The sequence below is a fragment of the Ailuropoda melanoleuca genome, chromosome 4 (genome assembly GCF_002007445.2).
Source record: "Ailuropoda melanoleuca isolate Jingjing chromosome 4, ASM200744v2, whole genome shotgun sequence".
Classification (NCBI taxonomy): domain Eukaryota; kingdom Metazoa; phylum Chordata; class Mammalia; order Carnivora; family Ursidae; genus Ailuropoda; species Ailuropoda melanoleuca.
This window is the reverse complement of record NC_048221.1, coordinates 113728512-113756474: the sequence shown is the minus strand read 5'-3', so window position 1 is coordinate 113756474 and position 27963 is coordinate 113728512. Positions and strand designations below refer to the sequence as shown.

Here is a 27963-nt window from a genome sequence, read left to right as displayed (position 1 = left end):
ATATATATATGTATTTATATATATATATATCACATCTTCTTTATCTAAAAGCTTGTTTTGTAACAGTGATTCGTCATAAAAATGCAAAATGGTTTTTATATAATGCTCTTCTATTTAGCAAACTTGATGCATCTCTTACAAGTTGTATGAGTCTCCTTTTTATACAACTCTAGAAAATCTGGATCCTCTTGTACCCAAGGAAAATCCATCAGCAGGCTCTTACCCTTGGTGACCTAAGCAGTCCACGCAGCAGGGAGGGAGAGGCCTTCTGCTGACTCCCCTGGCTAAACAGCAACGCCCCCTTCTGGAGACCTGCCAGCAAGACAGAACTCTCCGGTGACATAGCTGTTGGGCTTGTTAGATCAAACGAGGATCTGGACAGAGTGGCCTAGCTTGAGGTCGGCTTTACTGTTACAAAACAGAATAATCCCCAGGCAAAAGGCTCAGAGTCAGCCGGGTTAGACAAGGGGCTGCCTGGATGACCTGATTAAAAGATGTCGTTTCTTGATTGGCCACATCCACTCTGTCCTTCCACTCTCCCTACTGGAAAAGGCCTTGGGGACATCAGAAAGCAGGCCAGAAGGAGGTGGCAGCACTGCATAGAGAAAGGGAGATAGAATGAAGCCTGCCCCTCGCCCAGCCCACCCCCGCTGAGCTCTCAAGCTGTTTCCAAACTAGGTTCCACCTCCAGTGTCCATCTGGCCTGGCTGCTGGAGGGGAGTTGGGCAGCTTTGAGAGACTATGTGAGGCCAGGAAGATGTGTTTTGTGGACCATTGGCTTTGGGGTCATCTGAAGTAGATACTGGAGAGAGACAGAGACAGAGAGAGGATGAAAAGGCAAAGCCCATTTAGTGGAAATGGGGCCTCTCATCAGCCCTCAGCTGTCTCTATAAAACAGTCCTGAGGTTAGATGACTTTTCCAGAAATCCCATTATCTCTTCTCTCATTTCTCCATGGCCTACTTGGGCATATAGGGTCTTGGTGACTTCATGTGAAGGCCTAGGTTTTATTCCCACATACATCAAAGCTGTGAGCCAGTGGGGCACAGGGAAAAATGAATATGCTTTGAGTCAGACAGATCCGAGTTAGAATCCCCATGTGGTCTCAAACACGGTATAGTCAACTCTTCTGAGCTTTGATTTCTCCCTCTGCCTAAAGAAGAAGAAAATATTTTCTTTGTGGGGTTGGTGAGATGATTAAATTAAATCACATACATCACACCAGAGCGGATGCCTGATAAAGGTGTTTGAGTCCTTGGATGGTTTGCGAGGAAATCGCTAAATCATTTCTCTAGTTTAATGGAGTGTTGGGTACTTGCCAATCTCACCTCTCTTCCAGAGAACGAAGAAACATGAATTCCCCTGAAATAAGCAGCCACTATGTCCGATGTTGTGAGCTCAGGATGGAGTTCATGTACATATGTTAACCCATTTTATCCTTGGGACAATTCTGTGAAGTGCACAGAGCAGATACTATGGCTGTGCTGCAAATGAAGAAATCGAGGTCCAGAGAAGCAATGTGACTTCCCGAAGTCGGAGGCAGGATACAGAAGACCAGAGATAAGCTGTATGCTTCGTGGAAACCTTCGCTGACCTTGGCCCCACTGGGTCATTTCCTTTCTCCTTTCCTGGCAACCTAGTTCCAGACCTCAGGTAACCCCATGGCTTTTAGCTAAGCTCCAGGGCAGTCCTGACTTCTCCTTTTCAGATGACAAATTAAGTATTTCAATTGCCAGGAGCAACAGTTCACCAACTCACATGACCCTCCCAGTCTCTGGTGTTTTCCTGCCAACAAGAATTGCCTGAAAAGTTATTGTTTTTCTTATTCGTGCTTTTCAGGGGAACTGCATTCTGTATAAAGTCCCTGAGCTGGAATGTGCAACCAGATAAAGGTAGAGAGGAAAGAAAGGTTAATGGGAAGAAAAGAGGGGCAAGAGCGGCTCTTTATAGGAATCAGCAAATCGTTATTTAAGCCAAAAATGGTTGTTTTTATATACTGACTCTATTATAATTTCTGTGTGTTTGTATGGCTTCCTCCATTCATCTGTAAGGTTCTGAAGGGAGAAAGTGTGTGCGTGTGGGTGTGTGTGTCTGTGTGTGTGTGTGTCCATCTGTGTCTGTATTTAATCTACTACGGCACCTGGCCTGATATCTAACACATAAACAACTACCCCATAGAAGGAAGGAACTGGTGGCCCATCTTTCCAGAAACGTCTTCTCCTCTGGCTTTCAGTTATGCCTGACAGTTACATTATGACTGTCTCCACCTTTTAGGGGGCTCTTCCCTTTGACTAGGTTAACTGGGTCCTCCCCACTGTCCACAGAGCCGAGTAGAATACCACGGGAGAGGAACTGTGATGAATTAGGTCAAGGGAACAGCTGATACCTGGGACACTGTCAGTCCTGTGAGAGACCCAAGCAGGGATATGCTCCTGGGACATGCAGCATGGATGGCTCTGGCTCTGTAGGAAGAAGAGAACTTGCTCCACAGGGAGAAGCCCTGAGAAGGCAAACACGGCTCACGCCATCATCTGTCAGGATTAGCTTGACTTGGGTCTGGTTCCATGCTGCAGCCTGGGCCACAAGGCAGAGCAAGCTACGTGGCTCCCGTGTGCATCCAGCTGACGGCCGCAGGCTCGTTCCTTTGGTCCCCATCAACATTGGGCTGGACACCTACAGATCTCTGCAGAACAGGCAGCGCTCCAGAGCAAGGGCTGCCCATGGCCTCGATCCATCAGGACAAGTCAAGAGGCTACTGATGTGTTTCTTATTTGTCTGTTCCATTCATTGTTTTGATCATTGGTTTATTCACTCATTTGCCCCTGGGTTCTCTCATTTGATCACTCATTCAGTAACATACTTATCCCTGCTTTGTTACAAAATGGATTTAAGGTGAAACCTATTTATCCCAAAGAGGACATTTTTAAGTCGATCTGGTTGCATCAGTATTTCAATAATTTGAACATTTGCAATAATAATTTGCAATTGCTATCAATTACATTCAGTAATTTAATTCAACAAATAATTATTAAATGCCAACCCTAATAAAGGTGAGACAACATCCGGGAAAAGACAAAGATGGGCCCCACCCAGTTGTACCTTCTAGTCTGGGTGCAAACAACAGGGTGTGGACAAGTAAACAGAGAATTACAATACAATTGCACACCAGTTGTCTTTTTAGTGATCACGGCTCAGTATTCTATCTTACTATCAGTCAGTCCCTAAATACTGCAAAAATTTGTTTTCATAGCTGTTTATATTCTGTATACTCTAATGACATCAGACTAATTGTCATACCGTTCCTCAACAACCAAAAATTGCTTCCCAGATTAAGGCTGATGCAGCAGCACCAGCCCCATCTCCCACTCCCAGCCTTTGTGGTCGGAAAGCCTGCCACTCCCACCCAGACAATCGCCTTGGGAATTTGCTCTCTCCTTTTTTTTTTTTTAAAGATTTTATTTATTCATTTGGGAGAGAGAGTTTGCAGGGGGAGGGGCAGAGAGAGAGGGCGAAGCCCACTCCCCACTGAGCAGGGAGCCCAATGTGGGGCTCAATCCCAGGACCTGGAGATCTTAACTAACTGACTGAGCCGCCCAGGCGCCCCTGCTCTCTCCTTTCAAACAGAAGAACTTACAAACACATCAATGAGAATGAATGTTAAAGCAATCAGTAGACAATTTTTTAAATGTGACTTGCAAACTCCAAGTAAAAGGCAACATTTGCAGAGGTTCCATTCTGGGTCTAGTTTCCCTTGGCTCAGTGAGAATCCTTTGTTTCACTTCCCTCCACCCCGAGCACAAGCCAGGGTTTCTGCCTTCACTGAGGAGCTGCTGGTGAACCAACAACTTCTCAGGGCTTACTCAGAAAGAGACCCTTGTTCTCTTGACCTTCCGAGTTTCAGGAAAAAGCTGGTGCCAAGCTAGGTCCTGTCCAGGGGACTATGGGAAATGTATTTAATCTCAGAGCCAGAGCTTCCTGCTGGGGAACCAGGCATTCTGCTGCCTGCCCTGCCTTCCTCCTCAGGCTGGCTGGGACACTCAGAGCCCTGTGAAGCGGATGACCCACGTCAAGAGAGCAAGGAACGCTACTCACTCACCTGTCTTCTGCCTGGTTCTCTTTGTCCCGTGTTCACCTGCACCCTGAAGATTTCGCTGTGGTCAAGGTAAGTCGGATCACTCTGCAGAGGTCCGCGGCCATGTTTTGTTTGCTTTTTGTTTTCGCTTGGCCTTGTTCGGTGTTCAATGACCTTGATGCTTTTTCTTCCCACTTGCTCCAAGCATCCCAGGAACTTTAAATGGAGTATTTGGTGTCACAAACCTGCACTACAATCCAAAGAAGAGGAGAAAGAGATGTCTTTATCAACCGACATAAGAATGAAGCCAATCTCAGGTGCTGGGGTTAGGAGTCAAAGCCTGCGATCGTCCAGCTACAAGTGACATTTGAGACTACCCAGGCCAATCCCTTGCCTTTGACGGATGGAGACCACTGGCTCCGGGTCACTCCAGTTAGTGAAAAACCACGATCCGGGAGCCACTCTCTTTGTCTCTCTGGTCACAGAGTGAGGGTAATGGCCAGCATTTGTGCCGTGAGCTTTAAATATGTCTGAATGGGTTTGAATTTATTCTCTCATTTCATCTCCTCAAGATGTCACCTTTGTCAGATGAGGAGGAAATCGGGCCAGGGAAAGATAAACGACTTCCTTTTGGTCATTCACAAAGTCAGTGTCTGTGTTGTAAGTAGTGTCTGGGTCCTGGAATCTTAGAGCCTGAGTTTCCCAACAGCTGGTTTTAATAGCAAATAGAACATTTGCTGGACTGAGTGAGAGCAGAGCTCTGGACTAAAGGAGCCCGGTGATTTATGAGGAAACCCGGGCATGTCAGATGGCACTAGCGTTATACATCTTAGCTTGGAGTAAAGAAAGCTCTCACTGGTCTGGGCTGAGGGCCAAATTGCTCTTCATTGAAATGGAAGAATCTAGCAAGGTAGTTCTCAAAGCATGGTCTCCAGGCAAGCAGCATCAGTGTCCTCTAGGGGATTATTAGAAATGCAAATTCCCCAACCAACTAGATGAGAAACCCTGGGAGTGGGGCCCACAGTGTGTGTTTTAACAAGCCTTGGGAGGATTCAGATGTAGGCTCTGAGTTTGAGGGCATCCGCTCAAAGAGCCGTGTTCTCAAGTTGTGGTCCCGGGAGCCCAGCCTCAGGATCTCCAGAAGGACCTCCTGAAATAGGTGATTGGAGATGCAATAAAAGAACCAGAGTTTGGGACACTGGGTGGCTCAGTCGGTTAAGTGTCTGTCTTCAGCTCCGGTCATGATCCCAGGGTTCTGGGGTCCAGCCCACATCGGGCTCTCTGCTCTGCGGGGCCCTGCTTCTCTCTATGCCTGCTGCTAAACCCGCTTCCGCACGTGCGCTCTCTCTCTCTCTCTCTCTCAAATAAATGAATAAAATCTTTAAAAATAAAAAAAAATTTAAAAATAAACACCTCCTTTTGGCAGAAATCATTCCAGTATAATATCTAATTTATCACCTCTTACTCAAGAGAAAGGCTATACGCTTGCAGACCATCCCTATGATTACAAGTCCTGTTCATGACTTACTTTAAAACCAGATAGCCCACACCAATAAGCAATATTTATACAGCTCTTCTTATCCACACCGATGAATGGAGAGGGGCAGATCAGCGAGGAATCCACTCCTGGGATGATGGGGCTCAGCCGCCCTCGTGGGCACAATGGGTGCTCGTGTCTCCCTTTTGGCTCAGTTTAAATTCAGCAGTACTTAATCCCAGGCACACTCTCTGCTCACAGCCCTCCACTGGATGGAACAAACGCCTTCCAAGCATTCTCTCACCATCTCCTGCTGTTCCTGAGGCTGTTGCCCTTCCCCTCACTGCCTCACCTCACGACTCCAGGCAAAACAAGTTAGGTTGATTAGGAAAGAGACAACGCTGACAAGAATTTTCTTTTCTCCGGGAGGCCTCCTGGAGAGGGGCGGACCAGCGCTCTGAGTTGGAGCAGGTAACAGACCATGAAGTGGTTAATGGGCTACTCTTCACTGGGGTCCTCAGACTTGAGCGAGCATCAGGATTCCCTGGCGGGCTTGTTCTAACGCACTGCTGGGCCCCCCTCAGAATTTCTAATTCCACAGCCTGCAGTGGGACCTGAGCATGTGTCTTTCTAACAAGCTGCCCTATGATGCTGATGCTGCTGGTTCCCAGACCATACTTTGAAGACCACCACCACTCTACAGTTTGGAGAAAAAAATCATGACTTATGAGAAGCTATACGTTATCATAGAAAAGTCACATTGAAAGATACTCTTCCTCCATGGCGAGTTGTAATGAGGGCTGGAAGAAAGCATAAAATAATGTCACTAAATAGGCACTAGATCATTTTGATTATGTCACCCTTTTTTTTTTTAAAGATTTTATTTATTTATTTGACAGAGAGAGACAGCCAGCGAGAAAGGGAACACAGGCAGGGGGAGTGGGAGAGGAAGAAGCAGGTTCATAGTGGAGGAGCCTGATGTGGGGCTCGATCCCAGGACCGTGGGATCACGCCCTGAGCCGAAGGCAGACGCCCAATGACTGTGCCACCCGGGCGCCCCTGATTATGTCCCCCTTGATTACAGCACTGGTCCCGATCACCAGTGCACAGCATTCCGTTTCTTGCTTCTGAGCATGATGCTTATCTCATGATCTTGTCTGTCACTTCTGGAGAACTTGGTATCCAGTATAATAGGAGGGCTACTTGAATACCCACTGGCCCAAAAGCATCTCCTGCTTTCTGAGAAATTTCCAACATCAGAATCACCAAGTCAGGGATGGGGTGCCTGGAACTACACAAGGAACTCAACAGGGAATCAAGAGTATCTCTGTCTTCTCCCACTGAACTTGGAAACATTCATTAAATTAGTTTGTTAACATTTTGGTGCTGAGCTAGTGAGATGCAAAGTTGTGTAGGTAGAACCATGGCTAAAACCAGCTCCAAGGAAAATGAGATGGCGGCACAGGGTGGCCCGAAGACAGGTGTGAGGGTGGCTGCCCCAGGACAAAGGAGGGAAGAGTCCCTGAAATACAGTTATGGGGAGGTGTGGGGGTACCTGCTTTTGTGTACCCTTGATGATCAAAGCAGTTGCCAACACAAAAGAGGAGTGAAGATGAGAGAAAAACAGCTCCTGACCGCTCCAAAGGGAAGTCAGTAGGAACATTAATGACTTGGCTCCTGACCAGCTCTGTTTAAGTCACAAGAGCCTGGTCTCTCCCTCGTGTATTGTCCCAGTTCTCGTCCTGTACCCAGGAAGGCAGGTTTTCTGTATAGGTCATTCCACAAGGAGGCTGGGTCACTTATTTCTGGGAGGATGTGGTACAGGTCCATGGAGGGAGGAGATAGACAGCTCAACCTCAGATAGAAATATGTACCCTGAAATTGGAGGCACCTTTTGCTAATTCCCGCGGAGACTGGTATCCGATAACTGAGGACAGACAGGATTGCAAACACAGGCACCTCTGTCTGCTCCCGTCCTTCAAGCAGTGTCCGGGTCACGCTAGCTCCCGGGCGCAGCCTCCTCAGGCCTAGAAGCCAGTTCTTGGTGTAAAAACCTTGGCCCAAAAGGACTATCTCCTTTGTGCAAGCTCAAAAGAGGCTTCTGGACGAGCTCAGTGCCTTAGTGGACAGCAACACACTCGAAGAGGGGGATTAAAGTGTTGGGAACGGATGGATAGGCTTAGGGCTGGACACACAGAAGGCTGAGGGCTACACCAATAGAGGCTTTCGAGTGTATCAGAGAAACGAATTTTGCCACATTCTGCTCAAGGCCGGGCACTTTGCCGGCTATTAGTCCTCACCAGACGATGGTACAGACATGGGCAGACATGGGCTCAGAGCTAAGTCACTGGCCTGAGGTCCCCCAGCTGGTAGTGACAGAAACAAGGCTCCTCTCACTTGAGACTCACCCCACCATGTAGCCTCCAGGGGGAAAAACGGGAGAGTCTGTGTTTAAGGGAAAGAAGGTGGTGTTTGGGTATTTTCTATTTTTGCAACATGAGAGCCTCAGGTTAGACATAAATAGGAATCGTCTGACACGAAAACAGACTCTCTCAAGATGTTAAAGAAATCTCTGCAAGATGACTTGGCAGTATTGCCCTGCCCGAAAGTGGGAGAGGGCATGGCGAAGGGGTCCCTTAGTAATCCAGGGGCAGCCCAGAGGAAAGGATGTAGATACGGGGCCCAGAAGTCCTTTTGGAGAGTCACCAAAGAGGGAGAGCCACAAGAGCCTCCCGCTCCCGCCAAACACACACACATACACAAAATCAAACTGAAAATTGCATGGCCTTTTTTTTTTTTTTAACCTTAACACCCAAAGGGATGAGGCTCTAGTGTATGACAGGCAGTGAGGTGGCTGTTTTCGGCTATTATACATGCCTGTCCCTCCCCTCATCCCCCAACATAAGTTCCATTGCTTATTCTGCTACTTGGAGGACGGGGCAGATTCGTGCTCAGAGACCTTCTAAGCAGAAGCCATCTGAGACCGGGTGCTGGCCCCCCATGGGCCCTGCCAGGCAGCAGTCATGTTCCCATCCTGGAGGGCTGGCTGTGTCTGGGTGCAGGCTCAAGGGACCTCACACCATGGGCTCCAGCCAAGAACGGGATGATTAAGAGCCAAATCAAATCCAAACCTTGACGGTCTCTTTGTCCATGAGCTTCAGCATCTGCAAACAGTGTGCCATCAGAAATGAGCCCTACGGGGAGGAGTTCTGTGTGTAACTGGGACCTCTGAGAGGCTCCCAGTCCCTAGTGACTGAACACAGACTCACCCCATTCCAGGAGCAGAGAGCATTGCTCCCCAGTCACGGGGAACTGTGTCAGGTGCTCAAGGAAGATCCTCTTTGACTAGCCTTGCCTACCTGGTGCCCTGGACACCCTACGGGCCTCTCCTTCACCTCTACTCACAGTACTGTCCTTGCCTGGATGTGCCTCTCTTCTGTCCCTGTCATTCTGAATCCTATTCATTGTTCAAGCACTAACGGAAGACGCTTCCTCCCCGAAGACTCTCAGGTCACCCCCACCCATGGAGATCTCTCCCTCCTGTGAATTATTCACCTTGCCTGTCCACACCATTCAATAGGCTTTTAAATGGCCCCTACTCCCCTCCTGGTTAGTGGACTTGACTTTTAGACATGTCTATTCAGATGATGGCGCTTTTCCTGGTATTTCCTGATATTTTTGTGCACTGTAAGCACTCAAATCCTCAGTGTTTGCCCATGAATTATGGACAAACTTCTTCAAAAAAATATTTTTATTGGACCTGCATTAGATCCTCTCAGGAATCCATATTTCCATCTTCCGAAGCTTATAACATGAAAAGAGGGTCTTGCTGAGTACAAGCGAATGGAACAGCATATCTGTTCTTATNAGCACTCAAATCCTCAGTGTTTGCCCATGAATTATGGACAAACTTCTTCAAAAAAATATTTTTATTGGACCTGCATTAGATCCTCTCAGGAATCCATATTTCCATCTTCCGAAGCTTATAACATGAAAAGAGGGTCTTGCTGAGTACAAGCGAATGGAACAGAGCATATCTGTTCTTATAGGAAAGAAAATAGAAAATAGAAAACATTCATAATCCCACAATCTAGAGTCAACCAGGATTTTTTTGTTTTTGTTTTTTAAAGATATTGTTTATTTACTTCACAGAGAGCACAAGCAGGGGGAGTGACAGAAGGAGAGGGAGAAGCAGGCTCCCCGCTGGGCAGCGAGCCCGATGAGGGCCTCGACCGCAGGGTAGGGACCCCAGGATCGGGACCCCAGGATCGTGATCTGAGCCGAAAGCAGGGGCTCAACCAACTGAGCCACCCAGGTGCCCTATAATTTTGCTTTTTAACCATGTAGGTATTTTGTAGTATAAAAAAACAAAATCATATTTAGAAAAGGCAACACCCATCAATCAAGAACAAACTGAGACAAACGAACAGTGTATTAAGTTGATTTCACCATCACATGGCGAAGTATTTCAAGTGACCTTAAAACCCAGTCTTTTGACTGAAGATCCCTGGTGGGATCTAGGGCCTAGGGCCACAAACACATCTTAGACCTTATTTCTCAGTCTTCCTAGTTATTCCAGGTAAAAACTAAAAGGAAGACATTCTCTTACAGATTAGAAAAGACTTAAGACACTCACAACAAATGCAACTGAAAAGAGAGCTTTGAAATAATCAGAGAAAACTCAACTCTAGTATTAGGTGAGATTAGGAATTATTACTAATTTTATTGAGTGTGATAATAATAACGTGGTTGTGGGGTTTTTTTTAATCCTTTCTCAAAGACTGGTTTTCTCCCTTGTGTCTGTGGGTTTTGTGTGTGTGTGCATGGTTTCAAGTTAGTTTCCCAGGAACTGAGTGGTGACTTCCAGAGCTCCAGGGAGATATTCCTAGGACTCTGTGACACTAAGTCCTATGTCAAACACTGAAGTCAATGGTGAACTTTTCAGAGGATGCAAGTGAGGAATTGGAGCCTTAAAGGGATCTTAAAACATACATTCTGGGGGCGCCTGGGTAGCTCAGTCAGTTAAGTGTCTGCCTTCAGCTCAGGTCATGGTCCCAGGGTCCTGGGATCGACCCCCGCATTGGGCTCCCTGCTCAGTGGGGAGCCTGCTTCTCCCTCTCCCTCTGCCCTTCTCCTGCTTGTGCTCTCTCTCTCTTTCAAATAAATAAATAAAATCTTTTAAAAAAAAAAATATATATATATATATTCTGTTTGATCAAGCTGATTTAGGCGTAAAAACCCTCTTGGCTGTGTATAAATCAAACCACCCAAGGCAGAGAACACAGGCTCTAGAGCCAGCCCACAGGTTTGAATTCCAGCGCTGCTGCTTCCTCCTCTATGGCCTTGGGGCCAGTTCTTTAGCCTCCCTGTTCCTCAGTGTCCCTATCTACGTAAGGCGGGGGCGATCATCGTACCTACCTCCTAAGGCTGTTGGAAGGGGTAGTTAAGTTACACCCACAGAAAGTGCTCAGAACAGCGGCTGGCACAGATGAAGCACAGTATGTTATTAAATACATCTTTTCCTCGAGCATTTAATTTTTTGGAATAGATTTGCCAGCCATATATATTGCCCCTTTTCGTTTTCCAAGGGAAATGATTTTTTCTAGAATTATTTTTGCATCTTTAAATAGTGAACATGTTAGTGGGGAAATATAACCAGTAGATCCTGACGCCCTCCCACTAGCACACTTCCACAATGATGCTCCCTCTCCTGGTGACCCTTTGGGTCCAAGGCGTGGACAAGCACAGACTGCTCTTCACAAAGGGCCCCCCAGGCCAGGTGCCAAACATTCGCAGGATGACTTCCTCCAGGAAGCCTTCCGCATCCCTTGGTCCAGGTTAGGTGACTTCCTTGGCCTTTTTGCCTACAACGGGTAACCACCACTCGAGGGCACACTCACTACACTGACGTTTCCGTCTTGCTCATCTCCCTGCAGGACGGCCCCTGTTGAGGAGAGAGCTCTGCCTTACTCTCCTTTGTAACCCCCAGCACAGTGCCTGTCACCCAGGGGGCGTTTGATAACCACCTGTTAAACTGAACTGAGTTGCAGTATCACCCAGCAGATAGAGGACCCAGTTCCTGAGCAGAATGGAAGAGATAGAAGAAGGTGTGGGCAGGGGAAAGGGGGCCACGGGCAAGCTGCCAGTCTGCATTTCTACTTGGGGCCCGCCTTGCCCATCAAAACTAAATCCCACCTCATTAACAATATGCTTGCTTAATCACGCCTATGCTTCAGTCCTTGTTTCACTCCAGTCATTTACTGAAGACCCCCTTGAAATACAATCCTGACCCCCCCCCCAAAAAAACTTCAGATTGGTAAAAGAGAGAAGCCTCATCGAAGGATAAAATCAATAGAATGAAAAGGGAACTGATGAAATGGGAGAAAATATTTGCAAATCATATGCCTGATATGGGATTAATGCCCAGAATATATAGAACTTCCACAATTCAACAACAAAGACAGCAAAAAATAAATAAATAACCCAATTTAAAAATGGACAAAGGACTTGAATAGACATTTCTACAAGATGTATAAATGGCCAACATGCATATGAAAAAAATGCTCAACATCCCTAATCATTAAGAAGATGCAAATCAGAACCATAAGCTAGATATCAACTCACATCCAACAGGACAGCTACTATCAAAGAAAACAGAAACACAAACAAAACCAGAAAATAACACGTGTGGACCAGAATGTGGAGGAACAGGAACTCTTGCCCTCTGCTGATGGGGGTATAAAAGAGCGCAGCTGCTCTGGAAAACAGGGCGGAAGTTCCTCAAAATATTAAAATTAGAACTACCCTATGAACGAGACAAGGGACTGAACATTTGTGCCCACGATATGCATATGTTCAAATTCTAACCCCCATGTGATGGCATTGGGAGCTGGGGCCTCTGGGAGGTCATGAGGGCAGAACACTTCTGAATGGGATTGGAGCTCATAAAAAAGATGCAGAGAGGTCCCTCACCATCCTGCCATGTGAGCACACAACAAAAAGACAGACATCTGTGAACCAGGAAGCGGATCCTCACCAGACGGCGAATCTGCCAACACCTTGATCTTGGACTTCACACCCTCCAGAACTGGGGGAAATAATTATTTGTTGTTTATAAACTGCTTACCTATGGCATTCTGTTACTGCGGCCCACATAGACTAAGACAATCCAGCAATTCCACTTCTGAGCATACACCCAAAAGAACTGAAGCGGGATCTCAAAGAGTTATTTGCCCACGCACGCTCATAACAGCACTAGTCCCTATAGCCAAGAGGCAGAAGCAACCCAAGTGTCCATCGATACGAATAAATAAAATACGTGTATGCTTACAACGGAAGATTATATGGCCTAGAAAAAGAAGGAAATTCTAACACAGGCTACAACATGAATGAACATTGAGGGCATTATACTAAGGAAAATAAGCCAGTCCCATAAACTCAAATCCCATATGAGTCCACTTACATGAGATATCGAGAGAAGATAACCTCATAGAAATACAAAGTACGGGGGAGGAGGAGAGAGTTATTTCCTAGGTGCGGAGCTGCAGGTTTGGAGACCGGCCGCACGATGACATGAATATACTTAACACCACCGAGCTGTACTCGTAAATATGCTGAAGATAGCAAATTTTATGTTCTATATTTTTTATCACAATCTTTAAAAAGAGAGAGAGAAACCAGGTGCAAAAAATAACTCCAAACAGTTTATCAAATAATGTCAATTAGTCAGGGGATAAAAATGGGATTTTGGTCCTATAAGGGCCCCCAACAAGTCCAGGTTGTCTGTCCTTCCTTTTCTAAATGGTGGGTCCTGTAATCACCTCTTCACCATATTCCATAGCTTCCTGGTCATCTTTGATTATTTCAGGTTTAAGACTCCGTCCTGTTCATCCTGAACTTTATCTGACCACCTCCCCTCCCAGGCTTCCTTGTGGGCTGGACCCGTCCATGGCCGCAGCTTAGACTTGGTTTCTCTTTATCCATGGTGCCCTCCCCTTTCTAGGCCTCCAGAGACCAGGAGGCAAGAGAGGTCATAGGCAAGTGTCTCCCTACCTTAACAGAGCGAGGTTACATGGCTCCGTCTCCCACACTCCTCAGCGTGGCCGTTCCGGGCCCTCTCTGCCCCACAGTATCTCTTGGGCACATCCCTCTCCCATCCTCTTGTCCCTGCTCCGAACTGCAAGATCAGATCAGCAAGTCCGTGTGCCAAGCAAACAACCACCTGGGAGCACAATGTCTGCCTCTTTTTGCAAACACTTCTGCTTTTTCCTGATTCTCTTAGATCTCCACCCCCTTTCTTGGCTTCAAGGAGTGGAGTGAATAACTTCTCTCCCTTTGCAATCCTCTTCTTATATGGACTGATGGGGGGGTGGGGAGTGGAGGAGGATAGCCTAGATGGGTAGTTGGGACAGGGAGCCTGGCTTACTCAACTTCTGGGGCTTACTGGGGCTCTCTGAATTGACCCTTACCACTAACCCCGGCTCAAACTAGCAGTGTCATAGCAGTCAGAAGAGGGAGAGCTCACTCTCAATAACAGGGAAATCAGGGGAAAAGGAAACATTGGAACTGGACCTCCTAGTATAGGTAATATTTGGTAAAGCAGAGACTAATAGCCAGATGAGAGGGAGGGAGCAGCCAGGGGCACTGGGTGGTGGGCGCAGCAGAGGCAAAGGCCCAGGGACAAAAAGTTACGGGACTTGTAAGTAGCACCGGTGATACCTGCATGAAGGGCTCATAGAAATGAGGCTGGAGCATGCCCACCCTGCCCAAGGTTCTATTTCCGGTAGCATTCAGCTCAGTCTGCCTTGAGGAAGGATGCCGACAGCTGTGCATGGCTCCCAGGACCAGGTTTGGGTTTGCCAGGGGAAGATCCACTCAAACACCCAAGTTCACTTGTGCTGCATCGAGCTGTTTGCAATGGCTGTCAGCCTGGAAAGCAAGCTACATTGATGGCTTACACTTTCTTTCTTTTTGTTTGTTTGTTTATGAGAGAGAGAGAGAGAGAGAGAGAGAGGAAACACAGGAGCAGGGGAAGAGCGGAGGGAGAGGAGCGGGGCTCGATCTCACAACCCCGAGATCAGGACCTGAGCGGATATCAAAAGTCTGTTGCTTAATTGACCGCACCAGCCAGGGCGCCCTCGCCTGCACTTTCTTTTGTCTCCAGACATAAGATTAGCAAAATTTCTTCTGCAGCCAATCACATTTTTTTGTGGGCTCCATGCAGAACCACCAGCTGTTTCTCTGTGACTCGGACCACTCCCCACAGCTCATTCTACCCTGAAGGACCCCACCCAAAACGCACTGCATCTGTCCAGCCTGCCCTGAATTCCCACCACTGCACAGCCCAACCTTAGCGTAAAGGGGAAGCAGGTGGACTTTAGCTCTGACCACTCACTTGCCAGGTGACTTGGAACAAGTTAGTCTCTGAACCTGAAATTCATCAGCAAATAGGGTCACTACAGTCTGCCCTGACATAGGATCAAAGGAGGGAAGTCATGTGCATGAACGTGCACTGCAAAGTGTCGAGGGACAGACAAATATAAGAAGTCGTGACAATGACGTGTGTTGTTATATGCCAAAGGCAGCATTTCTCCTCTCAAGGCCCAGAGAGTAGAAGTGCGTAAGGACAGCACGCACATTCACAGGAGAGAGATCTGTGTGCGGAGGACATGATAAATAACACTGCCAACTCAAAATAGACACCGATGTCACACACCCCTGGTGTTTGGGGTGCTACCTCTCTCTGCTCCGCCTCCCTGCTTTTTCTATTGCTATAGCACCAATCACCATGGTATCTAGGTACTCAAATAAACACAGTAAGTTTAAAACAGAGCTGTCTGCGGGAAGACACACTTCCCTTCTGAAGACTCATCTTCCAAAGCTGAACTTGGAAGAGGAGGACAGGTAGAACGGCCTCCCTGGATGATGGAATCTTGAGACTACATGTGAGAGAAGAGAAGCAAATACCAAATATCTACCAAATGCCTACAGGGTATAACACCTTATTAGCCCCCTGGAGACTGAGAGTAATGAGTCCATGTTTCTTGCCCTCAAGGACTTAAAGCCTCCAAGGCAAGAGCAGGCTCTCTGAATACACAACCGGGGGGGTGGGGGCATTGGATGACACAGGGCTAGTCCCTGCCTGAGATGGACGGACACACAGATGTGAGCTCATCTCCAGACCAACACCAGCTCCACTCCGAAGTGAGCTCTGTCTCATCTCCTACTGTACCACGGGCACCGCGGAGAGCAGAGAAAAGCCGTCACTATGGGGATGTGTTAAAGGGAGGGGAGGATGAGGGGACAACCTGCAGAATGAAGCAGGTGGAGCTAAATAGGGAAAGCTTATTCCAAACCCAGAGATGATTCTTTTTTTTAAAAAAAAAAAAGATTTTTATTTATTTATTTGACAGAAAGAGAGACAGCCAGTGAGAGAGGGAACACAAGCAGGGGGAGTGGGAGAGGAAGAAGCAGGCTTCCAGTGGAGGAGCTTGATGTGGGGCTCGATCCCAGAACGCCAGGATCACGCCCTGAGCTGACGCTCAATGACTGAGCCACCCAGGTGCCCCCAGAGATGATTCTTTTATCTCATCATGGGAAGCCAGCCTCCTTGGAGTCAGAATTTGTTAAAGTCTCAAATAACAACCAAAGAGGAGTCAGACCCTCGGTTCTAGATCCCATTCTGATAATCTGAAGTGGTTACCTACTCTCCTGTGATAAACGTGCAGTTACAGACCTTCAGAGTTGGAGGAAACTCGAGCACCTTCCCCACGTTTTGCGAACCACAAGTCAGGAGCTCATCCTTATTCTTGAAAGCAAGATGCCTTCCAGAGGGTGTGGAGTGCAGGTGGGCATACTGGAGTCTCTGGGACATGTCACTGTTTGTAGTCACCATCACAGGTGACTACTGAAAATAGCACTGTGCTGGAAAGCCTGTGACAAGGGTTGCAGGAACGGGCAGCTTTCCAGCCAGGCTGTTCCTTCCCAGGGCACTGCCACATGGTCAGCAGCATCTTCCTGAATATCTGTTGGGGAGGGTAATTTTAATACTGAGGCAAAAATCTGCTTCCTACTAACTTATTCCGTGGTCCCAATTTTGCCCTCTTATCCTCCACAGAATAAATACCTTCTCTTCCACATTCTAAATATTTTTTATCTTTTTTAATTTTTTAAAATATTTTATTTATTTGAGAGAGAGAAAGAGAGAGAGAGCAAGAGCTGGGAGTGGGGCATAAGGGGAGGGAGAGGGAGAGCATCTCAAGCAAACTCCACACCAAGCGTGGAGCCTGATGTGGGGCTTGATCCCACAACCCTGAGATCATGACCTGAGCTGAAATCAAGAATCAGACACTCAACCGACCAAGACACCCAGGTGCCCCCACATTCTAAATATTTAAAAGAGGGATTGGTCCTTGTACGTCTTCTTTATTCTAAAACATCCTTACTTCCTGCAACTGTTTCTTGGTTCTCAGCCCTGTCATCCTGTTCACTATATGCTAATGTATGATGCATCTTTTTAGAAAGATGGTTTGACCAGAGTCGTGGCACACTTTAGCCACAAGGGGAAGCTCAAGGCTCCCTTAATTCACCCTAGAAGAGGAGGAAGCTAGAACCTGGAAAAGGGTACAGAGTTGAGCAGACACTGTTTTGGCTTCTTCCCCTCTCCCTGTTAGCATCTCTATCTCTCGGAAGCACAGGCCTCTGGTCTTATCGAAAGGACCAGGGTTTGCCTCTTGTGTGGGAAAAGAACAGGCGCTTAGGGCCCAAGGGGAAGCCAGGCAAAGGAGATAGGGAGTGGCTGGCCTGTCGCTGTACTCCAGGTCCGGAAGGGCTGTGGTCCTTTTACCCAGACCTTCTCATCAACCAAGTAAAAAGGCCAGGTAAAGAGGACCAGAGAGGCTTTTCACCTGCCTTTGGCCTGGACTTAGTTCTAGGGAAAAGTGTGCTTGAAGCCCATCCAGCCGTGAGGGTTGGCCAAGACCGGGCCTCCACCTCCTTCCAACAGAGGAACAGCCAACAACCAACACAGAGTCAGTAACTTCAGCGGGATGATTCCAGCCCAGGGCCCAGGTGTGGTGCTGCTATTACAGCAAGCAAACACTGCAGTTACCTTTTGAACCAGTTTCGCTCTTGGCTCTTATTGAAATCATGGGTTATGAGGAACGACTGTTTCCTAAATAAAGCTAACCCTAGATCCTGCAAGGTTCAGCATAAGAAGGAGAAGTCAAAGAGGAAGGGATGGCTAAGGAGCCCCTACTCTATCATTAACCTTTAGGTTCTCTCACTTCCGTTACCACATCCACACTGCCCTGGTACCCAGGGGCCACAGCCTTCTCTTACAATTGGAATCTAAGTATGGACACCACCCCCCTTCCCTCATCTATTGATTTTCTCTTGGCTCTGCTAAGATAAGTGGCTTTGCCAGGATGGGAATCGGCTCCAACATAGCTAATTTGTCCCCAGGTTCTAACCCAGCTCAATCACTATCTGAGAGACCCATACACTTGCCCAAAGGATCTGATACAAGTCTTCGAGTATCCTCTTTGCATTCCTAATTTCTACATGGAGGGCACCATCCTCCACCCCAGACCCCAAGAGTCCCCTCATTGGCAATATTGACATCTTCAATCTCTAGAAAAAGTGCGAGCACCCACTCTGCAGCCTGCCCAAGTTTACGCTGCTTAGAACATGGAATCAGATTTGAGAAATGTCCCTCCTCCTTAACAGAGTCACCTTAATAATGAATGACCTCGCCCTTCAGTTAGGACCCTGCCTTTGCATAATGCGGTGTGCCCTGAAGCACATTCACACAGTATTCACAAACTAGTCCCTGGCCAGGGCAGGCCTCCACGGACTTGGGCCTTTGCTGCAGTAACTTTGGGCAGCTCTGGATGACAGATGAGGCCTTGCTCTCAGAGGGGCTGCCCTCTGTCTGCAGCATCCAGAACCTGCTTCGTGTAACGGAAGGTGCCCTGCGTGCTGAAGAGGACCCAGCAAGGAGCTCCCTTCAGGACATGTCCAGCCCCAGAGCAATGCAGAGACCGTAGGAAAGAGAGCATGTGCCACGGAGACTGCCTTCAGGTCCAGGTAGTCAATAAAGTCCAGCAAATTCACCTGTACGGACCTCACTGACCTTGGCAGTTTCATGAGAGAAGGAGAGTTGGTGCCTAGGTCTCTGCCCGCATGGGGGCTGCACTCCACAGAGCACTGTGGCCTCTGCCAGGGCCCCCACATACTCCTCTGGCTCTAGAGCTGTGCCATCTTCCTCCAGCACCAGAGGGGGCAGGGGGGAAGAGTTAGTCTACAGGTATCAGGGTTCTTAGAACTTGGGCCGAGTTCCTCGAGACTGTGGCCAAATGCCCTTGGGTGGCCTTGCTCCCTGGGTCTTGGCTCTGACAGCTGGCAGGTCTGTGTTCTTCACAAACCTAACATGACTGTGGTGAGGAAAAAAATAACATTGTATGACATGATGCCAGCTTTAATACCGTTTCTGCGAAGAGGTGAGGATACAAAGAAATATACATATGTCTGTGTACATAAATACGTGAATTTTAAATACTTGGAAATATTAAAAAGCTCATTTTAAGAGTCCTGAGGCAAAACCACCCCCTTCTCAACTTCCACTTTCTCCAGGCTCTGGAGGTGAGCCCTGGCTGGGGCTGGGAAGGCGGGCCCCTGGAGGGAGCCCTTACTCAGACTCTCTGGCCCGGGCCCCAGATCGCCCTCCCGAGGGGGCTTTGCCCGAGGAGACGCTCCAGGCAAGGTCAAGGGCCCATCTCTCCTGGACTTGCCACGCCTCTGCCTGGTCCGCGGGTGAGGGCCGGCCTCCGCCCTTTGGGCGGCAGCGCCAGGTCCGACCTCTCGGGGCCGCGCACCCCGCCCCGGAGGCGCTCGGCGCCGTGGAGACTCACGCCGCTGGGCTTCTTGCCACCAGGTGGCGCCACTCGGCAGCCCGCGCCCCTGCGGTCCAGGGAACCAAGAACCAAAGACCACTGTGAGCCAACCCGCCCGACCTGACTCCTCGGTCACACGGGCTCCGTGCCTAGGGCTAAGGGGGGCAGACGGTTTCAGCGGGATTACTGAACAGTCTCGTAAAAAACACTTTCCACCCCACCCACCACTCTCGCTTCAATTTAAAAATAAAAATAAACTGTGATAAGGGAAGTTGTTGGCGACAATGTAATAGTGCAGAACAGCATGAATACTGACAGCAGTAGACGGCTCTGTTTAAGACGCAGCGTGGGTTCCAGAGTCTAAATGTGTTCGAATCCTACTTAATGACCTTGTGCACTAATCTCCATATCCCCAAGGCTTCATCTGCAAATGCAGATAATTTACATAGAACCTACACATGGAGTTGTGAACAGGAATTAAATGAATTGATACACTACATCTATATGTGTGTGTATGTAATATATGTATATATGAAATTATATCTCTATATGTAAAAGTATATGCATAGGGGCTCCTGGGTGGCACAGCGGTTAAGCGTCTGCCTTCGGCTCAGGGCGTGATCCCGGCGTTATGGGATCGAGCCCCACATCAGGCTCCTCTGCTATGAGCCTGCTTCTTCCTCTCCCACTCCCCCTGCTTGTGTTCACTCTCTCGCTGGCTGTCTCTATCTCTGTCAAATAAATAAATAAAATCTTAAAAAAAAAAAGTATATGCATATATCTATAAATTGTTATTAAATACATGTAATATATATAAAGTTATAGAGATATATGTAATAGTATACAAATGCCTAACATACTGAGCACCAATATTAGCTATATTGTATATTTCAGTATGCAACGTCTATGAATTACTAATTTTTAAAAACATCTTTCATTCAAACAAGAGAAAGTCACACCTTTGGGGCTTTTTGTTATCTTTTCATATGGAGATTTTGAAATGTTTCTAAAACTAGCGAAAATAGTATAACGAACCCCCATGGACCCATCACCTAGTTTCAATAATCATCAACACGTGGCCAATTCTGTTTTGTCTATACTCCGTGTCCCCTCCCCCAGTCAGCTGGGTTATTCTAAAGCAAACCCCAGATCTCAAATTATTTCATTCCTACATACTTGACGCAGTAATTTTTAAAGCTCAATGTTTATTTAATATTGTCTCTATGAATAATCTGTTGTATTCATCAGTCCGTGATTTCCCATGACACTGAGTATCTTATCCACAGCAGCATTTGACACAGAAATTGGAACCGAATACTGATTTAGAGCAACAGCATTTTTTTGCTGGAAAAGTATTTCCACTTTGCAAAAGATGTGTTCTAAGGAAGGAACATTGCCTTCAGCCACTGGCTTCCTCCCAGTGAAAACCCAGAGGCTAGTCTTTTATCCATGGAGACCTAGCCCAGGCTGAATTATCACAGTCAGGGAAGGAGATTTCTCCTAATTACATAGTCCGACATGATCCATTTCAAGAAGGAAACCACTTCTCCAGACACTTAAAGGTTTTAGGATACACACCTAACACTCCAGGGGGTAAACCATTGTCTGCCTAGAGTGTTCCTGACACAGTACCAATGTCACTTTCACAATGAAAATATAACCAAATTTTTTTTCCTCGAGGCATTTGGAACGATGTTAGCATTTTAAACGATTGACAGAAGATATACAGGTACATACACACCTGCCTAATATTCCTTACATGGAGAGCCCTTTGAGACAGAAAAAAAAGATGGAAGCCAAACACGTAATAAGGTCTTGTTTCAACGGTATCCTTTTGAAATTCAGCACTACTGTCACTACACACTGCCCGAGTGACAGACAGTGATGGGGGCAGGATCACACTGCGCTGAGGGGTAGTTTTGAGCTTCTTTGGAAAGGGTTATCTTATATCCAGTATGATTAATAACAGTAGCCAACAGCAGGGTGTCTCAGACTTTGTAATATTTATATTAGTGTTGATAAGGGAGTTTCACAAGAAAAGACTAATCCTCACGACCCTATGAAGTTGGGATTATACCCATTTTACAAAGGAGGACCCTGCGACTAAAATGCAAGAGAATCCAGGAATACGCACACACCCAGACACACACACAGTATTCCAATTTGTAGTTTAATGAGCTAAGTGGATTCTCTCAGTGAATCAACAGTGGTATACAAATCTTGGTGCTGTTCTCTTGTTATATTTATAAAGTAGGCATCTGTCTTCCTCTCGTTCTCAAAACAGGAAAAAATGTAGCCATGTTATATCAAGCAGAGAGACTGTCTAGACCTAGGTATACAATTCCCAGTTTCCTCCATTCTCTTTTAGCAAGCTGACTGAGCTATCTAGCACAGTGACTTTTTCTGATCGTTATTCTCCAATGTCTGGGTTAGGATTCCGAGAGCTCTCCAATTCCTACAGCCTCTGCGCCTTGAGGATGAGACTCCTTAGGGATCAACAGAGCTGAGTAGCAGCTGACTCTCCCCTGAATCCTTCCTTTTCTCAAGGGTGCAAGGCAGACATGAAGGTCTGGGGCAGTACAGTGTTGTAGGAACGAGGACCCTCACACACTTCCACGAGAGGGGCTAGGAGGTGACCATTATGTCCATGGCTGTTGGCAGATGGTCTGAAGCTGAGATCAAGAATTCCTCAGAATCCCTATCTTCTTTCAAAATCTTGATCCTTCGTGCCACCTGGGTGGCTCAGTCAGCATCTGACTCTTGGTCTCAGCTCAGGTCTTGAGATCTCAGGGTGGTGAGTTCAAGCCCTGTATTGAGCTCCACACCGGTCATGGAGCCTACTTGAAATATGTACATACACACATAAAATAGAATCTTGACCTTCTAGTAAGATCCCCTTCTTCACATGACCTTGACAGCTTAGACATGTTTCCTATGCCCTTGCATTCCATTGGTTGATAGACTTGTTAGCCTCCCCACTCCATAACCAACACTGTGAAGGAGGAGATTGGCCCGTTCATCTTCAAGTTCCTCAGGGCCCAACCTCATAGACAGTAGGTGCCCAATAAACATTGATTGACTTTATGACTCAGACCGTTGGGGCAACTTGGTATCACCTTAACTTGGCTCTTGCCTCATCTGCAGCTAACTCACATGCTGTGGTAATTTTTTACATCCTTCACACATCGCCTGGGGTTTTGTGTTTTGTTTTCTTGTTTTTAATACAAATGCTCCAGATCCCAAATTTCCATGCTAAGTGAGGAACGTGCCAGCTTGACGTGTCCCTGGAGTACTATTAACTGTAAAATTTAAGAGCTACTAGAGGTGCAACAGGTGAGGAAAGAATGCTCGCTGAATGTAGCTCTTGCCATCAGCCATCCGTTTTTCCTCCTCGGACTCATGCGCCCTTGGGCTAGAGCAGAGTGGTCTGCCTGGGTCACTCAACAAGTAATACGTGGAAGAAAGCCCAAGCTGGCCTTCAGAGCTCAGCGTCATCCTCCCTGTTTGAAGCGGACTCTCCGTGTGACTGCCGACAATCCACAAGGGACGACGCTATGGCCTATGGGCTTATTTGTTAGAAAGGGGCAGCTTTCTGCTGACTGTTGTGCTCTGAGGGAGTCTGTTCCTCTTGCTGCTCCACCCAGCCCAGAGTTTGGCTGCATTTCCAGTAGTGTCCCTAAAGTTAACATTTCTTCTTTCTATACATTCCCACTAAGGCTTGCTGGAAGACACACTGCGTGGCATGTCTCATCACTCATTCTTTGCCCACATCCATCCAGGACAGTTGTGTTGCTCGTGAGAATGTAATGCCATGTCTACGGTGGGCGGCAAGTCCCGCATGAGCTGGAGTGTCCCAGCCCTCCTGATGTCTGCCTACGGCCTCCCCACTTGGGTCGTTTTGCACACCACCAGGTCTATCTTCCTAGGATGCCTGCTCCCCTCGGGCCGCTCCTCTTTCAGGAACCTACAGTGGCTGTCCAGTGCCTACTGGGAAGGGAAAAAGCAGCACCTTTGGTGAGTACCCACTACCTTGCGTACCAGGGACTTACACATTCTTCTGGAGCCTGTGGGTCAGTGATATTCTCTTCTTTCATAAGACACAGACTCTGCAGCTCAGAGAGGTTAAGAAACTTGCTCCGAGTCATACACCTTGCAAGCAGTAGAGCCAGGACCAATCCTAAACTCCACACCCTCAACGTGAGGGTAGAATACAGATTGCTAGAGCACTCTGGAATTCACACATTTCTTCCTCCGTGCCCACCTAACGAACACACCCTCACCTTCTAGTTTCCACGGTCAGGTCATTCTCTGGAAGGCCCTCACAGCCCTGGCTCCTTCAGGCATGAATAAATACTGAAGGTGCACGTGTGTAAACAGCCTTCTTGCAACTGGGAAAGGAAGTGGCAGGGCGAAGCTCCCCCTGGGAGCCTGCCCTTAGTCAGCACTCTCCAGCCGAAAGCCACCACCGGACACATCTCCAGTCAGCTGTGGGGTCAGGGGCTTGCTGCGCTGAAGGAGACCACAGAGCCTCGGTGAGAGGGCGTCCGACGGAGCTGACGGTAGGATCTGGGATTGTGTTCAGTGATTCCGGGGAGGGTTCGGGAAGTGGGGCTCTGCTCTGGATTGCACGGTGTCAGGACGCAGAGGTGCTGCTGTGATGGGGAACTTAATTCTTATCTCGAAGGCAGGAGGAGAGAAGCAAGCCTACAGCTACAAGGGAGGAAGAAGCAGCAGTCACTCATATTACCCAGGAATAGGGGAATGTTAGGTGGTCATTTTTGTGATCTGCACCATTTCTTGCTTCTCATTATGGTCAGACATGATGACAGACGGGTCTTGCTTTTGTCTTGACTCACCACGGTCACAGAGTGGCCTTGGCTGACACAGGTGTTGCGCGAGGTCGACAAGAGTGTGCCACAGACACTAGTCAGTCATGTGAGGCCAGCTGCCTTTCTCTTCTCTCACTCCACTTTCTCTGTATTGCTGGTGTTATGGTTTACGCATTTGATGTTCTCTCCCCAGAACCCTGTTTAGACCCTAGTTCTCTCCCTTCACTGAGTTTCTGGCTCTTACATACAACTTAGCACTCCATGTGTGTCCACAGGCCCGTGGAGGCTGCACCTGAGTAGAGGGGTGCAGGCATTTCTGGAGAAGAGTGGGACCAGCGGGGAAGAGCTGACGGGCACGGGGAGCCCGAGCAGGCCCCCCATGTGACCACCCAGCCGAGTGTGACGGGGGAGGAGGATGGGGCGGAAAGTTATTCCTCCTTCCCGAAGCACCAAGGGCTGCTGGCACTTTGGGACTCTGAGGGGACATGCTGCTACCTTGTAGCTTGGGCAGAGGCCTGAGCTCAGATAGCGTTCCCTCAGGGGGGACCTCTGTCTGGACTTTGTGCTAAGGCGCCTCCTAAAACCGGAGAGGGCTGTCTCTGAAATCACTGGGGGAGATCTAGTGGGAGCTGGGGGTGCTGCAGAGTGAAAGGTATATCTATTGTATGACCCAACGGACATCCACAGAACGGGAGACAAAGGCTATGCAATTTTTGTGTTTTGCAAAAGCTCTTTTAAAGATTATAATACCCACTCACTGTAACAATTTAAACAAATTGAATGACAGAAAGATTTTTTTAAACTCCTTTCTTCCTCCTCGGCCCAATCCCACCCTCTTACAGTCACTGATGTTGGTGTATCAGTTCAGAACATTCCAGACTTTATGCTTATACAGAGTTGCCTATTTAGAGCCTCACTTTGGCTTTTTACAAAAACATGATCGTGCTCTTCCTATTATTCTACCTCTTGCTTATTTGCACTTGGCAATATGTCCTCCACACCTTTCCAAGTTAATATGGATAAACGTGTGATTTATTTTATTGGATGATTGCATAATATTCCATAGAATGGATGTACCATAATTTATGACGCCAGCCCAACATGAATCATGGGTTAGGGTTCTATCTTATCAGCTTCGCTTGCTAATGGTTACGTCTGGGCTAGTCTTGTTTAGTTGTAAGCTCTTAGATAACAAAGACCACATCTGAAATACAAATTTCCTTCCTCGAACCTAGCACATCACTGCCTACACACATCACACATTTGACATGACATGAATATTCTTTTAATTTTGGAAATGCTCATAATGTCTTCTTTCCATTTGCTAAAAGGAAGACAGTTCTTAGGATGAGAGGCTCATATCTGGCACATTTACTGAGCAGGAGGAGATAATTTTTAATTTCCTAATCCCATATGGTCCAGTTTTTCTCCATATGTCAATCTCCCTCCCAACACGTGCCTCAGATTTTCCCATGAAAATACTGTTGTATCACTACAGAAACCACTTAAATGTAACCCTCCACGCCATAAAATAACTCAAGTTTCAGAGCGAGGCTGCCTAATTGAACACCCTGGTTTTGAAAGATGACCGGAGTGAGGCTTGAAGGGATTGACAATTTGCCAAAGTCACATGGCTGCTCAGCAGAGCAGGTGGGCCAGAACCACCCCTGGGCCCCCTCCCCTGCAGGACACAGAGCCTCCAGGGCCTGCGGGTGCAGGGGGCTCAGCACACAGGCAACCGTATTTTTATTGGAGGAGGATTTAAAAGTAGATTATTAATGCTTCTCGAAGACTGAAACAGGTAACTGACTAGTGCCACTTGCTACCCACCTCTCTGAAGAGGGAACTCCTTCCGCCAGACGCCCAGTCTACAGCTCGTTTCTCCTCAGGGCTGCTCTGGTCCAGGCTTGCAGTTTTCTCTGGATCCAGCAGTGATTTGGGTGGTGAATGCGCTTTTCCCTCACATTCCCACATGATGCCTGGCATTCCGGTGTGCCCTGGCTTGCAGTTGGAGCTGTTTACTATCTGGTTATATAAAGTTGAAATCCCGCAGACATAGACAGAGAGAAGACCCTGGTCAGGAATGGATCCAGCCTATAAAATTTTTGAGATAGTTTTTTTTTAAGATTTTTTTTTAAAGATTTTATTTATTTATTTGACAGAGAGAGAGACAGCCAGCGAGAGAGGGAACACAAGCAGGGGAGTGGGAGAGGAAGAAGCAGGCTCCTAGCGGAGGAGCCTGATGTGGGGCTCGATCCCATAACGCCGGGATCACGCCCTGAGCCAAAGGCAGACGCTTAACCGCTGTGCCACCCAGGCGCCCCTTGAGATAGTTTTTAATGGGAAACAGTACAAGACAATCTTATCTTTGCTATTTATACAAAAACGTACGAACCCATCTTTACTAGGCCCCCTCCTAGTGCCTTAGAAAAGGCCAGGCTCTGGCAAGTGAAGGGTGCTGAAGATTAATTTCCTTCAGTTTCAGGGTAAGATTGCCACTGGGCCTTACATAGGGTGAAGTAGGACATACCCAGGGCACGCTTCCTGATCCCCCACGTATATTTGGACAAAGCTGCTCAGACTCCTTTGGGAGGTAGTAGCACAGTAACCAGAAGCCCCCAGAGTATTCGGGACAGTTCCTATTTCAAATATTTTATGAGACCATATGTCAAATGATGCCTCTTGACTTTTCAAAAAAAGGTAGGCGATAACATTATAGAATGGAAGCACAAGAGACAAAGAAAACAAAGCAAAAACAAAACAAAACAAAACAACCAACCCTCATCCCTTTCCCCACCAAATGAGTATAAATGGAGACAGAACTACCAATTGTTTCCTATGGGTGTTTTGTTTCCTATAGGTGTTTTGTTTCCTGTCTCAGAATGGAAAAAAAAAAAAAAAACCCAGGAAGTACAAGAACAGAACAGAGCCTCTGCAGAGACAGAAGTCTCTGCCTGCTAGGAAAACAGCAGGAATCTTTAAAAAGAAATCATCTTCCTTTATTAGCTAGCAATAATTATGTTGCCAAGAAAATCCTGCCTCCTTAGACTTACCTTGGATAAGAAGCAAAATGTAGCCAGAAAGGAGGAGTTGGGTTCAAAAGACTAGAGAACCTTCTTCTAGTTCCCGTCCTCAGCTTTCCTTTCTGTAACCAGACCCAAGATTTCAGAGCAGAATATCGAGGCAGCTGTGCTGTGTAGGTCTCCCATACCCAAAGACTCAGGCTCATTATTCCACGGACTTCTAAAGGGCTATCAGGGAACGATGTGCAGTGAGAAGCTATCCAAGCATTTATGAATCAACCATGAGGGTCAGGGAAGAGGAGCTCATTTTGCTTTCCAGGACACACCCTCTTGCTGAAAGGCCGCGATACTCTTCTGGCACTTCAGAGCTAGCCAGTGCATTAGCGGCCCGTTCGTTATAGTGATAGTGATAACAGTCATAGCTACTGTTCATGGAGACTTACTATGTGCTGTAAATGTATCACCATGTTTCATCCTCATAAAAACCCTATCAGTATTCATTCCTGCTTTACCTACAAGAAAACTGATTTAGAGATGTTAAGAAACACACCTAAGGGGCGCCTGGGTGGCACAGCGGTTAAACGTCTGCCTTCGGCTCAGGGCGTGATCCCGGCGTTATAGGATCGAGCCCCACATCAGGCTCCTCTAGTGAGCCTGCTTCTTCCTCTCCC

At 47.4% G+C, this 27963-nt stretch overlaps 1 long non-coding RNA gene across 1 annotated transcript in view; it reads right to left on the bottom strand.

The window, feature by feature from the left end:
- The window catches only part of LOC105235652, a 127997-nt gene that overhangs the window by 86825 nt on the left and 13209 nt on the right, over positions 1-27963 (bottom strand). The window contains exons 3-5 of the long non-coding RNA XR_002141843.2: positions 27323-27520; positions 26100-26363; positions 4096-4321 (exon numbers count right to left, since the gene is read on the bottom strand). This is a non-coding gene — a long non-coding RNA (uncharacterized LOC105235652). The remainder of the gene's footprint in view (positions 1-4095; positions 4322-26099; positions 26364-27322; positions 27521-27963) is intronic.